Below are 18,675 nucleotides of genomic sequence, written 5' to 3'. Positions count from 1 at the left end.
TCCTGCCCAGGATGCTGGTGAACTGTATTTGGTGGTCTATACACCTTATTCTCAATAAAGAATAAAGTTTTTCACTCGTAATGGTGCTGAAACAACCGGGTGCCTCTGTTTGTGTCTGGGAGGTGTACAATGATCGGGAAGGATCTAGAACAAAGTCTGAATCACAGTTGAGAGTAGCCCACCTCCAGCTGGCTTCAAGGGAAGGGGAGACTCATTGAAATGATTCTGGGAATCCAGGACACAAGACTCAGAGCAAATACAAAGATCTCAGTGACTGGACCCAAGGAATCAGAAGTCATCAATTCTCTATTTCACACACTCACTCTTTCATTCCCTCTTCTTTGATGGTCTTAGCCTCACAACTTTCTTCCTTAAGGCTTTTACACCCAGTAAGGGAGTCCAAGCTATCTGCCCTAGGGTTTTATATCCTGAAGGCATCACCAATATGGACAGAAAATATTGCTGACATCAGAGTTCAAGGGTGTTCTCTGAATGACCCACCTCATATCACATGTACAGTCCTAGATCAGCCATCCTGGCAGGGCCATGGGGTCCTATGATTGGCTTTACATGGTTTTGTGGCCCTCACCCAGCAGCACACATGATTGTCAATTTCCTCCAGAACTACATGACTGAAGCTGGGGAGAGGCAGCCCCAAAGAAAGTGACTGGGAGATAGTCTAGGCCATGGAAGAGTTTGTGATAACCCACCAACTCCACCACTTCCTCATTCAGAGGAAATATAAGGGATAATGAAATAGATGCTCTTCATTGCCGGGGTCCAGCCCCGGTGGATCCAGGGTGATTCGAAGGTGGGGACGGAGTCAGCGTCCTTGGAAAAATATATATTTAATTACAGATATATAGAGAGATTAGAAATGGATAGTGTAGTAGGAAAATTAGTAGAGAAAAGGAGGCTCAATCCAGATGGTAATTCAGCCAGAGAAACGGGGAGCAAGAAAGAAGCGACATGGGGGAGTCAGTCTTTCCAGAAACTGATCTGATTTCTTTATTTTTGGGTTTGCTTATATACCTTTTGTTACATATAGGGATGAATACAGAGTCACGCGGGGGTCAGCAGTCCTGACCTTTATCAAAATCAGGTGCTTCACATATAAAGGTCTTAGGGATTTTACATCATCTTATGGCCATGAGACCTGCTGACATTTTATGATCCTTTCTTTCTGATAAGCAAAAACTTATTTTTTCCAAGGGTGTTTCTTCTTAAACCAGACACCACCCTCCAAATAAAGTTACATTCCTATAGGGTGAGGGTGTAGTGAGTTACAATCAAGAAAGGAATTTATTTAACCCAAGGTTAACATGATTAATGTTAAAGGTTAATACTTATTTCTCCTATATGCTAGTTATATTCATTATAAAGGCAGGGAACATGGAGATTTAGCAGCAAATATCAGCCCAACAAATGAAAATCCTTTCACCAATGTTCCCCTTAAGATCTATTTAGTCTTAAGATAGTGATAAAGTTACATTTTTACATAGCAAGGACACAGTGATTTATAACAAAGTACAGTGATCTATTACAAAAGAGAAAATTCATTAACTCAGAAAGTCTAGTTTTGCTAACATCAAAAACTGCTATATTTCCTTTTCTATATTCCAAATATACTGATTAATATGTTCCCAGGTGCCTAAGGATATGGAGGCCTGGCAGCAATCATTGACTCAACAATGAGAAAAGCCCTATGCTAATTAAAACTCTCAAAATACTCCAAAACTCTCTGTGCTGTTTATGGTTGAGAGGTAGTAAACAATCATGTGCTAGTGGCAGGAGTAAGGATAATCCTATCACACAAGCTAGTCTGTCAGCAGAGAGGTTTGACCTGAGACATCCTTGTCCCACCCAGAGCAGGGAATTAGCAGCAATTATTGACACAACAAATGAAAAAACCCTTCACCAATATAATTCCTAACCAACCCATTATACTAATAATTTCCAACTCCCCAAGAGAATTTGCCTTTAGTGTATGTCTAAAACATCTCGTGCCTCTCAGATTGGGAGGCTGTAAACAATCACATGTGGCCGGAAGAACTTATACAGGTGGGCTAGGAGTCCGTAAGCTGAAACACTCTTGCCACGCCCAGGAATTTTTATTGCTTTGGAGCTGCACTTTTACTCCTTCTCTGAGAGAAACGGTTATGCGGGAGAGCCCCCTGTAAAGTCAGAGGTATAGGTGAGAGCAAAAAAGCTGGTTTGGGGGTAGATGCTCTGGAACAGGGGGTTTCCTGAGGCTTGATCATGCCTTTGCGTATGCCAAGCCTCCTTCCTCATGACCTTTGCCATGGGCGGAGGTCCTCATGCTGGCCCCTGGCACTTCATCCCATCTCAGATGAACTTATCAGTGGGCTTCTCCTCCAGGGGAGTTTGGGTGAGGTCCTTCATGACGAGCTGGTTCCCCTTTGTCCCACACCTAGTCACTAGGTCTCTGTCATATATACCTGCTCTGTCCTTTACAGTCCTACTTGGTAAGTGATGACCCCAGTGGATCCCTGATCCATCACCCTCCTACAGGGCACAGAATGCCCCTTCCTTGGTATCCAGTGCTGCTGGGGAGAATGTAATACATGTATTGGGAGACCCAAGGTACACAGAGCATTCAGCCTTTCTGAGCTCCTCCATGGGTGAGGCTACAAATGATTTGCTTGGAGCTGCCATGGTTAGGCACTTTTGCAGTGGAAGCATCCATTCGTTCCAGCGGGAGGATCTCCTTGTTGTATAAGGGACTCTCAAGAATCATCTCAAGCACCACAGTTCAAAAGATCATTTCTTTGGCATTCACTATTTCTTATGGTTCAATATCATATCTCTACCTGATTGCTGGAAAAACCATAGCTTTGACACTACAGACCTCTGTAACAAAGTGAGTCTCTGCTTTTTAATACACTGTGCAGGTTTTTCATAGCCTTTCTTCCTTCCAAGGAGCAAGTGTGCTCTAATTTTGTGGCTGCATTCAAGGTTCATAGTGATTTTGGAGCCCAAGAAAATAAAATATGCCATTGTTTCCACTTTTCCCTCATCTATATGTCATGAAGTGGTGGGACTGGATGTCATGAATGTTGAGTATCTTTTTGTGAATAGTTTTTTGAATGTTGAGTTTAAGCTAGTTTTTTCATCTCCTCTCCTCATCGATAGGCTCTTTAGCTCTTTTTTGCTTCATGCTGTTAAGGCAGTGTCATCTTCATATCTATGGATGTTGATACTTCTCCCAGCAATCTTGATTCCAGCTTGGGATTTATCCAGACAAGCATATTGAGAGATGTATCCTACATATAAGTGAAATAACCAGAGTGACAATGTATACCTTGTCATTCTCCTTTCCCAATTTTAAATATTTCAGTTGTTCCATGTTTGATTGTAAGTGCTTCTTTTTCACCTACATACAGACTTCTTAGGAGAAAGGTAAGGTGATCTGGTATTCCCATTTCCTTAAGAATTTCCCACAGTTTGTTGTTGTCCACACAGTGAAATGCTTCAGAATAGTCAGTGAAGCAGCTGGAAATGTTTTTCTGGGATTCCCTTGCTTTCTCTATGATCCAATGGATGTTGGCAATTTGATCTCTGTTCCTCAAACCAGTTTGTATATCTGGAGGTTCCCACTTCATGTACTGCTGAAACTTAGCCTGAACGATTTTGAGCATTATCTTGCTAGCAAGTGATGAGCACAATGGCATAATAGGATGAACATTCTTTGGAATTGCTTTTCGTTTGGATTTCAATGAAAACTGCCCTTTCCCAGGACTGTGGCCACTATTGGGTTTTCTAAATTTGCTGACATATTGAATGCAGCACATTTATAGCTTCATTTTTTTTCACATTTGCTTTTTTTTAATTTTAATTTTTACTTTATTTTGCTTTACAATACTGTATTGGTTTTGCCATACAATGACATGAATCAGCTACAGGTGTACATGAGTTCCCAATCCTGAACCCCCTTCCCACCTCCCACCCCATATCATCTCTCTGGATCATCCCCATGCAACAGCCCCAAGCGTCCTGTATCCTGTATCAAACATAGACTGGTGATTTGTTTCTTACCTGATAGTATACATGGTTCAATGCCATTTTCTCAAATCATCCCACCCTCTCCCTCTCCCACTGAGTGTAAAAGTCCATTCTATACATCTGTTTCTCTTTTGCTGTTTCTCATAGAGGGTTATCATTACCATTCTTCTAAATTCCATATATATGTGTTAGTATACTGTATTGGTGTTTTTCTTTCTGGCCTACTTCACTCTGTATAATAGGCTCCAGTTTCATCCACCTCATTAGAACTGATTCAAATGTATTATTTATAATGGCTGAGTAATATTCCATTGTGTATATGTACCACAGCTTTCTTATCCACTCATCTGCTGATGGACATCTAGGTTGTTTCCATGTCCTGGCTATTATAAACAGTGCTGCGATGAACATTGGGGTACACGTGTCTCTTTCAATTCTGGTTTCCTGGGTGTGTATGCCCAGCAGTGGGATTGCTGGGTCATAAGAAAGTTCTATTTCCAGCTTTTTAAGGAATCTCTACACTGTTCGCCACAGTGGCTGTACTAGTTTGCATTTCCACCAACAGTGTAAGAGGGTTCCCTTTTCTCCACATCCTCTCCAGAATTTATTTCTTGTCGACTTTTGGATCGCTGCCATTCTGACTGGTGCAAAATGGTACCTCATTGTGGTTTTGATTTGCATTTATCTGATAATGAGTGATGTTGAGCATGTTTTCATTTGTTTGTTAGCCATCCATATGTCTTCTTTCGAGAAATGTCTATTTAGTTTTTTGGCCCATTTTTTGATTGGGTCGTTTATATTTCTGGAATTGAGCTGCATAAGTTGCTTGTATATTTTTGAGATTAGTTGTTTGTCAGTTGCTTCATTTGCTATTATTTTCTCCCATTCCAAAGGTTGTCTTTTCACCTTGCTTATAGTTTCCTTTGTTGTGCAGAAGCTTTTAACTTTAATTAGATCCCATTTGTTTATTTTTGCTTCTATTTCCAGTATTCTGGGAGGCGGATCATAGAGGATCCTGCTGTGATTTATGTCGGAGAGTGTTTTGCCTATGTTCTCCTCTAGGAGTTTTATAGTTTCTGGTCTTCACCATACAGCTTCATTCTTCAGCTGAAATTTCATCACCTTCCCTACATTTTCTTGTTTTGATGCTTCCTGAAGCGCACTTGACTTCATACTCCAGTATATCTGGCTTTATGTGAGTGACTCCCACATCATCCCTATCCAGGTCACTATGACCATGTTTGTATAGTTCTTCTGTGCTTGCTTGCCACCTCTTCTTAATCTCATCTGCTTCTGTTAGGTCTTTGACTTTTCTGTCCTTTATTGTGCCCATCTTTGGATGAAGTGTTCCACTGGTATCTCCACTATTCTTGAAGCAATATATACTATTTACAATTCTATTATTTTCCTCTGATTCTTGCACTATTTACTTATGAAGACTTTCTTATCTCTCCTTGTTATTATCTGGAAGTCTGCATTCCATTGGGTATAACTTTCCCTTTCTCCTTTGCCTTTTACTTTTCCTATTTTCTCAGCTATTTTTAAGGCTCCTCAGGTAACCACTTTGCCTTCTGACATTTGTTTTTCTTGAGGATGGTTTTGATGACCACCTCCCGTACAATGTTACAAACTTCCATCCAAAGTTTTTCAGGCTACCGGACCTAATCCATTGAATCTATTTTTCACCTCCAATATATTATGATAAGGGATTTGATTTAGGTCATAGCTGAATGTCCTAGTGGTTTTCTTTACTTTCTTCTATTTAAACATAAATATTGTTTGCTTCTGCCTAAGCATTGCTTCCAGATCACCACCCACCACTCCCAATGGGTTTGGAGCAAAAACACACAATTTAAGGACTGTTACCCTGGGTTTGTGCTTGGCTTTTAACATGCTTAGTTGTGTAAGCTTGATCAAGTCTCTTAACCTCTGTTTTCTTATCTGGGTAATGGGCACCATGATGATAATTCCACATTCTAGATTGCATGTGTGCCTGCAAGGGGCAAGTGGCACTGAGAGGGCTTTCTGTGTTCCTGAGTCTGGAACAAATATGAATTATCCTGCCACATGGGGAGAAGGAAATCTTCTGTATAGAGGTTATGGCTGCCATACCCAAGGCTAAATATTGATTCAAGCCAAATGACATCTATTTCAGAACCCTGACCCAGAACTCTGACTGAGCCGATGCTTCTGTTTTATGGGCTCCCACAAGAGCTAATGATTACTGGTTCAGATTACTCTCTTCCTTAGCCTTACCAGTCAGCCTTTCCTTGTCAACTACTTCTCCCCTGAAATCACACTGCAGGGAGAGTCATAAAGGCTCTTGATGTCTTGTCAGTTTCCCACATTTCCAGCATAGAAACAAGTAGCTATTATGGATACTTGTCATACCAACAGCTATGGCAACCTGTACAGTCCACTCTCAGCCTGATAATTGAATCTTTCCCCATTTGGCCCCTCATGTTTAAATTACCTATAGTTGCCTTAGTAACCTTCATATGCTTGCTGTTTAATATTGAAATATGTGTGGACCTCATCTAGTTTTCTTTCCCAAACATAATTCCAACCATGCATTTAAGTAACCAAACATTTAGTCATCTAACTACCCAAAGGAATTGACAAAACAAAACCACCCATTATGCATTTCTTGCTTGTCCCAAAACACCATTGAAGTGATCTGCTGAAACAATGTGATACATTGGCATGTACTCTACAGAAGGGACAATTTTTCTCTGGATTTGTTTTCCATCTAGTGCAGAATGTCAATCATAAGCCTTGCCTCCAGCAGCTGGTCACTTAATTTATTCAGACTCAGCACACTCCAGATCCCTTCCACATCCCTCAGTAAAATCTAGAGAACAGACTCAGTCAAAGTTCTCACTCCTGCAGAAAACAGTTTTTTTTTTTTTTTTTTAGAAAACAATATTTGGTAACACATTCAAAATCTTGTGCTCCTTGCCTTGGATTCAAGAACCTGCACCAGAGGATGGGAAGCCTCCCCTTCCACCTAAGTCTTTCACCACTCACACCAGGGCCACAGGCTTGACTGGACCCCAGAGACTTCTGCCTACTCCCTGATGTCCTCTCTACATAAGTTCAGTTCAGTCTCTCACTCATGTCCAACTCTTTGCTATATCATGGGGTGCCACGTGCCAGGTTTCCCTGTCCACCATAAACTCCCGGAGCTTGCTCAAACACATGTTCATCAGGCTGGTGATGCCACCCAACAATTTCATCTTCTGGTCTTTCCCTTTGCCTTCTGCCTTTAATATTTCCCTGCATCAGGGTCTTTTCTAATGAGTCAGTACTTCCCATCAGGTGGCCAAAGTATTGGGGGTTCAGCTTCAGCATCGGTCCTTCCAATGAATATTCAGGACTTATATCCTTTAGCATGGAGTAGTTGGATCTCCTAATCTTTTCTGGTAAAGTAATGTCTCTTAGAAGTATGTCTACATAGTAATGTCTACATAGAAGAACTGCACAAAAACTATATTAATGACACAGACAACCACGATGGTGTGATCACTCACCTAGAGCTAAACAATCCTGAAATGTGAAGTTAAATGGGTCTTCAGAAGTATCACTAAGAGCAAAGCTAGTGGAGGGGATGGCATTGCAGTAGAGCTATATCAGATCCTAAAAGTTGATGCTGTTAAAGTGCTGCATTCAAAATGCCAGCAAATGTGGAAAACTCAGCAGTGGCCACAGGGTTGGATAGGTCGTTTTCCTTGCAATCCCAAGAAAGGTGATTTCAAAGAATGTTCAACTACCACACAGTTTCACTCATCTCTCATGCTACCAAAGTTATTTCTCCAAGTAAGTCTTCAAAAGTACATAAACTGTGAAATTCCATATATTCAAGCTGGATTTAGAAAAGGCAGAGGAAGAAGAGATCAAACTGTCAACATTCATTGGATCATAGAAAAAGCGAGAATTCTACAAAAACACCTACTTCCACTTTATTGACCATGAAAAAGCCTTTGACTATGTGGATCACAATAAACTGTGGAAAACTTACAGAGATGGGAATACCAGACCATCTTACCTGCCTTCTGAGAAATCTGTATGCAGGTCAAGAAGCAACAGTTAGAACTGAACATGGAACAACAGACTGGTTCCAAATAGGGAAAGGAGTACATAAAGGCTGTATATTGTCACCTTGCTTATTTAACTTATATGCAGAGTACATAATGTGAAATGCCCAACTAGATGAAGCACAAGCTGGAATCAAGGTTGCTGGGAGAAATATCAATAGCCTCAGATATGCAGAAGACACCACCCTCATGGAAGTAATTGAAGAGGAATTAAAGAGCCTCTTGATAAAATGAAAGAGGAGAGTGAAACATCTGGTTTACACTTCACATTCAGAAAATGAAGATCATGGCATTTGGTCCCATCACTTCATGGCAAATAGATGGGGAATCAATGGAAACAGTGAGAGACTTTATTTTTAGGGGTTCCAAAATCACTGCTGCTGATGAGTGCAGCCATGAATTTAAAAGATGCTTGCTGCTTTGAAGAAAAATTATGACAAATCTATACACATTTTAAAAAAGTAGAGACATTACTTTGCTGAAAATTTCAGTATAATCAAAGCTATTATTTTTCCAGTTGTCATGTATGGATATGACAGTTGCACCATAAAGAATGGTGAGTGATGAGGAATTGATAGTTTTCAACTGTGGTGTTGGGCAAGACTCTTGAGAGTCCCTTGGACTGCAAGGAGATCCACCCAGTCATCCTAAAGGATATCAAACCTGAATATTCATTGGAAGGACGGATGCTGAAATTGAACCTCCAATATTTTGGCCAACTAATGTGAAGAGAAACCCAAGGTAAGAGAAACCCAAGTAAGATGGTAGGTGTTGCAAGAGGGCATCAGAGGGCAGACACACTGAAACCATACTCACAGAAAACTAGTCAATCTAATCACACTAGGACCACAGCCTTGTCGAACTCAATGAAACCAAGCCATGCCTGCAGGGCAACCCAAGACAGGCAGGTCATGGTGGAGAGGTCTGACAGAACGCGGTCCACTGGAGAAGGGAATGGCAAGCCACTTCAGTATTCTTGCCTTGAGAACCCCATGAACAGTATGAAAAGGCAAAATGATAGGATACCAAAAGAGGAATTCCCCAGGTCATTAGGTGCCCAATATGCTACTGGAGATCAGTGGAGAAGTAACTCCAGAGAGAATGAAGGGATGGAGCCAAAGCAAAAACAATATCCAGTTGTGGATGTGACTGGTGATAGAAGCAAGATCCAATGCTGTAAAGAGCAATATTGCATAGGAACCTGGAATGTCAGGTCCATGAATCAAGGCAAATTGGAAGTGGTCAAACAAGGGATGGCAAGAGTGAACGTCGACATTCTAGGAATCAGCGAACTAAAATGGACTGGAATGGGTGAATTTAACTCAGATAACCATTATATCTACTACTTTGGGCAGGAATCCTTCAGAAGAAATGGAGTAGCCATCATGGTCAACAAAGGAGTCCAAAATGCAGTACTTGGATGCAATCTCAAAAACAACAGAATGATCTCTGTTCATCTCCAAGGCAAACCATTCAATATCACAGTTATCCAAGTCTATGACCCAACCAGTAATGCTGAAGAAGCTGAACTTGAACGGTTTTATGAAGACCTAAAAGACCTTTTAGAACTAACACCCCCAAAAGATGTCCTTTTCAATATAGGGGACTGGAGTGCAAAATTAGGAAGTCAAGAAACACCTGGAGTAACAGGCAAATTTGGCCTTGGAATACAGAATGAGGCAGGGCAAAGGCTAATAGAGTTTTGCCAAGAAAATGCACTGGTCATAGCAAACACCCTCTTCCAACAACACAAGAGAAGACTCTACACATGGACATCACCAGATGGTCAACACCGAAATCAGATTGATTATATTCTATGCAGCCAATGATGGAGAAGCTCTATACAGTCAACCAAAACAAGACCGGGAGCTGACTGTGGCTCAGATCATGAACTCCTTATTACCAAATTCAGACTTAAATTTAAGAAAATAGGGAAAACCGCTAGACCATTCAGATATGACCTAAATCAAATCCCTTACGATTATACAGTGGAAGTGAGAAATAGATTTAAGGGCCTAGATCTGATAGATAGAGTGCCTGATGAACTATGGAATAAGGTTCGTGACATTGTACAGGAGACAGGGATCAAGACCATCCCCATAGAAAAGAAATGCAAAAAAGCAAAATGGCTGTCTGGGGAGGCCTTACAAATAGCTGTGAAAAGAAGAGAGGCAAAAAGCAAAGGAGAAAAGGAAAGCTATAAGCATCTGAATGCAGAGTTCCAAAGAATAGCAAGAAGAGATAAAGCCTTCTTCAGCAATCAATGCAAAGAAATAGAGGAAAACAACAGAATGGGAAAGACTAGAGATCTCTTCAAGAAAATTAGAGATACCAAGGGAACATTTCATGCAAAGATGGGCTCGATCAAGGACAGAAATTGTCTGGACCTAACAGAAGCAGAAGATATTAAGAAGAGGTGGCAAGAATACACGGAAGAACTGTACAAACAAGATCTTCATGACCCAGATAATCATGATGATGTGATCACTCATCTAGAGCCAGACATCTTGGAAAGTGAAGTCAAGTGGGCCTTAGAAAGCATCACTATGAACAAAGCTAGTGGAGGTGATGGAATTCCAGTTGAGCTGTTTCAAATCCTGAAAGATGATGCTGTGAAAGTGCTGCACTCAATATGCCAGCAAATTTGGAAAACTCAGCAGTGGCCATAGGACTGGAAAAGGTCAGTTTTCATTCCAATCACAAAGAAAGGCAATGCCAAAGAATGCTCAAACTACCACACAATTGCATTCATTTCACATGCTAATAAAGTAATGCTCAAAATTCTCCAAGCCAGGCTTCAGCAATACGTGAACCGTGAACTCCCTGATGTTCAAGCTGGTTTTAGAAAAGGCAGAGGAACCAGAGATCAAATTGCCAACATCCTCTGGATCATGGAAAAAGAAAGAGAGTTCCAGAATAACATCTATTTCTGCTTTATTGACTATGCCAAAGCCTTTGACTGTGTGAATCACAATAAACTGTGGAAAATTCTGAGAGAGATGGGAATACCAGACCACTAACCTGCCTCTTGAGAAATCTGTATGCAGGTCAGGAAGCAACAGTTAGAACTGGACATGGAACAACAGACTGGTTCCAAATAGGAAAAGGAGTACATCAAGGCTGTATATTGTCACCATGCTTATTTAACTTATATGCAGAGTACATCATGAGAAACGCTGGACTGGAAGAAACACAAGCTGGAATCAAGATTGCCAGTAAAAATATCAATCACCTCAGATATGCAGATGACACTACCCTTACGGCAGAAAGTGAAGAGGAACTCAAAATCCTCTTGATGAAAGTGAAAGAGGAGAGTGAAAAAGTTGGCTTAAAGTTCAACGTTCAGAAAACGAAGATCATGGCATCCAGTCCCATCACTTCATGGGAAATAGATGGGGAAACTGGAAACAGTGTCAGACTTTATTTTTTGGGGCTTCAAAATCAGTGCAGATGGTGACTGCAGCCACGAAATTAAAAGACGCTTACTCCTTGGAAGAAAAGTTGTGACCAACCTAGATAGTATATTCAAAAGCAGAGACATTACTTTGCCGACTAAGGTCTGTCTAGTCAAGGCTATGGTTTTTCCTGTGGCCATGTATGGATGTGAGAGTTGGACTGTGAAGAAGGCTGAGCACTTAAGAATTGATGCTTTTGAACTGTGGTATTGGAGAAGACTCTTGAGAGTCCCTTAGACCAGAAGGAGATCCAACCAGTCCATTCTGAAGGAGATCAGCCTGGGATTTCTTTGGAAGGAATGATGCTAAAGCTGAAACTCCAGTAGTTTGGCCACCTCATGCGAAGAGTTGACTCATTGGAAAAGACTCTGATGCTGGGAGGGATTGGGGGCAGGAGGAGAAAGGGACGACTGAGGATGAGATGGCTGGATGGCATCACGGGCTCGATGGGCGTGAGTCTGAGTGAACTCCGGGAGATGGTGATGAACAGGGAGGCCTGGCGGCTTGTGATTCATGGGGTCGCAAAGAGTCAGATACGACTGAGCGACTGAACTGAACTGAACAGAACTGAACTGAATGTGAAGAACTGACTCATTACAAAAGACCCTGTTACTGAAAAAGATTGAAGGTAGAAGAAGAGGATGACAGAGGATGAGATGGTTGGATGGAATCACCCACTCAATGGACCTGAGTTTGCCCAAGCTCCAGGAGTTGGTGAACAGCAAGCCCTGGCGTGCTGCAGTCCATGGAGTTGCAAAAAGTCGGACATGACTGAGCGACTGAACTGAACTGAACATACCACATAGAAAATACTATTTGAAATGGGCATGTTTCTTAGCAAGACTGGGGCTCCCTAAGGCCCCAACAAGTATCCCCAATCAAGTTTGCACCCATGCACAGAAGTCAGAGCCTAGCATTCACAAGACTTTCAGTGAGTTCTGATTGCAGGGGGGACCTCTATTTTCGTCGGCATAAAGGAGTAAAGGACACATTTATCCTCCTGTCTCAAGTAACTCCTAAATAGAAAAGATAAATGAAAGAGCATTGCTTTACATCAAACATCTGGCAGCAGAGAATGGATTCCTGAGGCGAGGAGCAAGCAAGGAGAATTCTACAATTGCCCCAACTCTAGAAGTAGTTTCCAACACATACATGGAAAGTGTACCTAGGCAGAGACAGTTTCCCCAGGAAGAGAAATTTATGACTCTACATATTTAGAGTTCATAGGAGAAAGCTACATACAGAGAACAGTGGCAAGGTTCAGGTGATACCCTTCCAGTTTTTAGCAAAGAGTTGATAATACTTGTCTGAATTATAGGGAACAATCCTCGAGTCTCAAGTTGCACCAAGTCTAATTATGTCCCCACCCACCAGCGTTAAAATTACCCATTTTCAATATAAATTTATTTATTTTAATTGGAGGCTAATTACAATATTGTGTTGATTTTGTCATATATTGACATGAATCCACCATGGGTGTACATGTCTTCCCCATCCTGAACCCCCTCCCACCTCCCTCCCTGTACCATCCCTCTGGGTCATCCCTCAGTGCACCAGGCCTGAGCATCCTGTATCATGCATCGAACTTGGACTGGCAATTCATTTCACATATGATAATATACATGTTTCAATGCAATTCTCCCAAATCATCCCACCCTCGCCCTCTACCACAGAGTCCAGAAGACTGTTCTACACATCTGTCTCTCTTTTGCTGTCTCGCATACAGGGTTATTGTTACCATCTTTCTAAATTCCATATATATGTGTTAGTATACTGTATTGGTGTTTTTCTTTCTGGCTTACTTCACTCTGTATAATAGGCTCCAGTTTCATCCACCTCATTAGAACTGATTCAAATGTATTCTTTTAAATGGCTAAGTAATACTCCATTGTGTATATGTACCAAAGCTTTGTTATCCATTCGTCTGCTGATGGGCATCTAGGTTGCTTCCATGTCCTGGCTATTATAAACAGTGCTGTGATGAACATTGGGGTACACGTGTCTGTTTCAGTTCTGGTTTCCCTGGTGTGTATGCCCAGCAGTGGGATTGCTGGGTTGTATGGCAGTTCAATTTCCAGGTTTTTAAGAAATCTCCACACTGTTCTCCATAGTGACTGTACTAGTCTGCATTCCCACCAACAGTGTAAGAGGGTTACCTTTTCTCCACACCCTCTCCAGCATTTACTGCTAGTATGCTTTTGGATAGCAACCAATCTGGCGTGAAATGGTACTTCATTGTGGTTTTGATTTGCATTTCTCTGATAATGAGTGATGTTGAGCAACTTTTCATGTGTTTGTTGGCCATCTGTATGTCTTATTTGGAGAAATGTTTGTTTAGTTCTTTGCCCCCCCACCTTTTTTTTTTTGATTGGGTCGTTTATTTTTCTGGAATTGAGCTGCAGGAGTTGCTTGTATATTTTTGAGATTAATTATTTGTCAGTTACTTCATTTGCTATTATTTTCTCCCATTCTGAAGGCTGTCTTTTCACGTTGCTTATGGTTTCCTTTGTTGTGCAGAAACTTTTAATTTTAATTAGGTCCCACTTGTTTTCTTTTTGCTTTTATTTCCAATATTCTGTGAGGTGGATCATACAGGATCCTGCTGTGATTTATGTTGTAGAGTGTTTTGCCTATGTTCTCCACTTAAGAGTTTTATAGTTTCTGGTTCTACGTTTAGATCTTTAATTCATTTTGAGTTTATTTTTTTGTATGGTGTTAGAAAGTGTTCTAGTTTCATTCTTTTACAAGTGGTTGACCAGTTTTTCCAGCAATTCTTGTTAAAGAGATTGTCTTTTCTCCATTGTATATTCTTTCCTCCTTTGTCAAATATAAGTTGTCCATAGGTGTGTGGATTTACCTCTGGGTTTTCTATTTTGTTCCTTTTATCTATATTCCTGTCTTTGTGCCAGTACCATACTGTCTTGATGACTGTGGCTTTGTAGTAGAGCCTGAAATCGGTCAGGTAGATTCCTCCAGTTCCATTCTTATTTCTCAAGATTGCTTCTGCTATTCAAGGTTTTTACTATTTCCATACAAATTGTGAAATTATTTGTTCTAGCTCTGTGGAAAACACCATTGATATCTTTATAAGGTTTGCATTGAATCTATAGATTGTTTTGGTTAGTATATTCATTTCCACTCCATTGATTTTTCCAATCCATGGACACGGTATGTTTCTCCATCTATTAGTGTCTTCTTTGATATCTTTCACCAGTGTTTTATAGTTTTCTATATATAGGTTTGTAGTTTTTTTAGGTAGATATACTCCTAAGTATTTTATCCTTTTCGTTGCAATGGTGAATGTAATTGTTTCCTTAATTTCTCTTTTTATTTGCTCGTTATTAGTGTATAAGAATGCAAGGGATTTCTGTGTCTTGATTTTATATCTTGCAACTTTACTATATTAATTGATTATATCTAGTAATTTTCCAGTGGATTCTCTAGGGTTTTCTATGTAGAGGATCATGTCATCTGCAAACAGTGAGAGTTTTACATCATCTTTCCCAGTTTGGATTCCTTTTATTTCTTTTTCTGTTCTAATTGCTGTGGCCAATACTTCCCAAACTATGTTTAATAGTAGTGGTGAAGTGGGCAACCTTGTCTTGTTCCTGACTTTAGGGGAAATGCTTTCAATTTTTCCCCATTGAGGATAATGTATGCTGTGGGTTTGTCATATATAGCTTTGATTATGTTGAGGTATGTTTCTTCTATTCCTGCATTCTGGAGGGTTTTATCATAAATGGATGTTGAATTTTGACAAAGGCTTTCTCTGCTTCTATTGAGATAATCATATGTCTTTTATTTTTCAATTTGTTATTGTGGTGTATTACATTGATTGATTTGCCCATGCAGAAGAATCCTTGCATCTCTGGGATAAAGCCCACTTGGTCATGATGTATAATCTTTTTAATGTGTGCTGGATTCTGATTGCTAGAATTTTGTTCAAGATTTTTGCATCTATGTTCATCAGTGATATTGGCCTGTAGTTTTATTTTTTATGTGGCATATTTTTCAGGTGTTGTTATTAGGGTGATGGTGGCCTCATAGAATGAGTTTGGAAGTTTACCTTCCTCTGCAATTTTCTGGAAGAGTTTGAGTAGGATAGGTGTTAGCTCTTCTCTAAATTTTTGGTAGAATTCAGCTGTGAAGCTGTCTGGTCCTGGGCTTTTGTTTGCTGAAAGATTTCTGATTACAGTTTCAGTTTCTGTACTTGTGATATGTCTGTTAAGATTTTCTATTTCTTCCTTTCAGTTTTAGCAAGTTGTACTTTTCTAAAAATTTGTCCATTTCTTCTAAGTTGTCCATTTTATTGGCAGATAGTTGCTGATAGTAGTCTCTTATGATCCTTTGTATTTCTGTTTTGTCTGTTGTGATCTCTCCATTTCATTTCTAATTTGGTTAATTTGATTTTTCTCCCTTTGTTTCTTGATGAGTCTGGTTAATGGTTTGCCAATTTTATTTATCTTCCCAAAGGACCAGTTTTTGGCTTTGTTGATTTTTGTTATGTTCTGTTTGTTTTGTTTACATTTATTTCTGCCCGATTTTTAAAGATTTATTTTCTTCTACTAACCCTGGGGTTCTTCATTTCTTCCTTTTCTAGTTGCTTTAGGTGTAGAGTTAGGTTATTTATTTGACTTATTTCTTGTTTCTTGAGGTAAGCCTGTATTGCTATGAACCTTCCCCTTAGCACTGCTTTTACAGTGCCCCACAGGGTTTGGGCTGTTGTGTTTTAATTTTCATTCATTTCTATGCATATTTTGATTTCTTTTTTGATTTCTTCTGTGATTTGTTGGTTATTCATCATTGTGTTGTTCAGCCTCCATATATTGGAATTTTTAATAGTTTTCCTCCTGTAATTGAGATCTAATCTTACTGCTTGTGGTCAGAAAAGATGCTTAGAAGGATTTAAATTTTTTTTGAATTTACCAAGGCTAGATTATGGCCCAGGATGTGATCTATCTTGGAGAAGGTTTCGTGAGCACTTGAGAAAAAGATCAAATTCATTCTTTTGGGGTGAAATGTCCTATAAATATCAATTAGGTCTAACAGGTCTATTGTATCATTTAAAGTTTGTGTTTCCTTGTTAATTTTCTGTTTAGTTGATCTGTCCATAGGTGTGAGTGGGGAATTAAAGTCTCCCACTATTATGTATTATTGTTTATTTCCTCTTTCATACTTGTTAGCATTTGTCTTACATATTGCAGTGCTCTTATGTTGGGTACATTTATATTTATAATTGTTATATCTTCTTCTTGGATTGATCCTTTGATCATTATGTAGTCTCCTTCTTTGTCTCTCTTCACAGCCTTTATTTTAAAGTCTATTTTATCTCATATGAGTATTGCTCATCCTGCTTTCTTTTGATCTCTATTTGTGTCAGATATCTATTTCCAGCCCTTCACTTTCAGTCTGTATGTGTCCCTTGTTTTGAGGTGGGTCTCTTGTAGACAACTTATATAGTGGTCTGGTTTTTGTATCCATTCAGCCAGTCTTTGTCTTTTGTTTGGGGCATTCAACCCATCTACATTTAATGTAATTATTTATAAGTATGATCCCATTGCCATTTACTTTATTATTTGAGGTTTGAGATTATACAACCTTTCTGTGTTCCCAGTCTAGAGAAGATCCTTTAGTATTTGTTGGAGAGCTGGTTTGGTGGTGCTGAATTCTCTCAGCTTTTGCTTGTCTGTAAAGCTTTTGATTTTTCCTTCATATTTGAATGAAATCCTTGCTAGGTACAGTAATCTGGGCTGTAGGTTTTTTTCCTTTCACCACTTTAAGTATGTCTTGCCATTCCCTCCTGGCCTGGAGAGTTTCTTTTCAAAGATCAACTGTTATCCTTATGGGAATCCTATTGTGTGCTATTTGTTGTTTTTCACTTGTTGCTTTTAATATTTGTTCTTTGTGTTTAATCTTTGTTAATTTGATTAATATGTGTCTTGGTGTGTTTAGCCTTGTGTTTATCCTTTTTGGGACTCTCTGGGTTTCTTGGACTTGAGTGATTATTTCCGTCCCCAATTTAGGGAAGTTTTAAACTATTATCTCAAGTATTTTCTCATGTCTTTCTTTTGGTCTTCTTTTTCTGAGACTCCTATGATTCGAATGTTGGGGCATTTAACATTGTCCCAGAGGTCTCTGAAATTGTCTTCATTTCTTTTAATCCGTTTTTTGTTTTTCCTCTCTGTTTCATTGATTTCTAACATTCTATCTTCTACCTCACTTATCCTATCTTCTGCTTCTGTTATTCTACTCTTAGTTTCCTTCAGCGTGTTTTTGATCACATTTATTGCATTATTGATTATATATTGACTCTTTTTTATTTCTTCTAGGTCCTTGTAAAACCTTTCTTGCATCTTCTCAATCCTTGTCTCCAGGCTATTTATCTGTAATTCCTTTTTGTTTTCAAGATTTTGGATCATTTTCACTATCATTATTGGGTATTCTTTTTCAGGTAGATTCCTTATCTCTTCCTCTTTTGTTTGGTTTGCTGGACATTTATCCTGTTCCTTTACCTGCTGGGTATTTCTCTGCCTCTTCATCTTGTTTATATGGCTATTTGGGGGGTCACCTTTCCATATTCTGTCAGTTTGTGGAGTTCTATTTATTGTGGCATTTCCTCACTGTGGGTGGGGTTGGATGGGTGGCTTGTCAAAGTTTCCTGGTTAGGAAAGCTTGTGTCGTTGTTCTGGTGGGTGGAACTGGATTTCTTCTCTCTGAAGTTCAATGAAATGTCCAGTAATTAGTTATGAGATGTCAATGGGTTTGGAGTGACTTTGGGCAGCCTTTATATTGAAACCCAGGTCTATGATCCTATGTTGCTGGAAATTTTGTGTGGTATGCTCTGCTCTGGAATTGTTGGCCCTTGGGTGGTATTTGAATTCAGTGTAGGTATGGAAGCATTTGATGAGCTCCTATCAATTAATGTTCCCTGGAGTCAGGAGTTCTCTGGTGTTCTCAGGATTTGGACTTAAGCCTCCTGCCTCTGGTGTTCAGTCTTATAATTACAGTAGCCTCAAGACTTCTTCATCTATACAGCACATATGATAAAGCATCTAGGTTAAAAATGAAAAGTTTCTCTACAGTGAGGGGCACCCAGAGAGGTT

At 39.7% G+C, this 18,675-nt stretch overlaps 1 long non-coding RNA gene across 1 annotated transcript; it reads right to left on the bottom strand.

The window, feature by feature from the left end:
- Positions 1–14,910: 14,910 nt before the first annotated feature.
- Positions 14,911–18,281, bottom strand: LOC120874516. The gene is made up of 3 exons (XR_005723660.1): positions 18,272–18,281; positions 15,129–15,136; positions 14,911–15,070 (listed from the first exon to the last, which is right to left on the bottom strand). It is a non-coding gene; the product is annotated as an uncharacterized LOC120874516 (long non-coding RNA).
- Positions 18,282–18,675: the final 394 nt, after the last annotated feature.

The sequence above is a fragment of the Oryx dammah genome, unplaced genomic scaffold (assembly GCF_014754425.2).
Source record: "Oryx dammah isolate SB20612 unplaced genomic scaffold, SCBI_Odam_1.1 HiC_scaffold_15, whole genome shotgun sequence".
NCBI lineage: Eukaryota > Metazoa > Chordata > Mammalia > Artiodactyla > Bovidae > Oryx > Oryx dammah.
The sequence above is the reverse complement of the archived record's forward strand: the minus strand, read 5'-3'. Positions and strand labels throughout refer to the sequence as shown.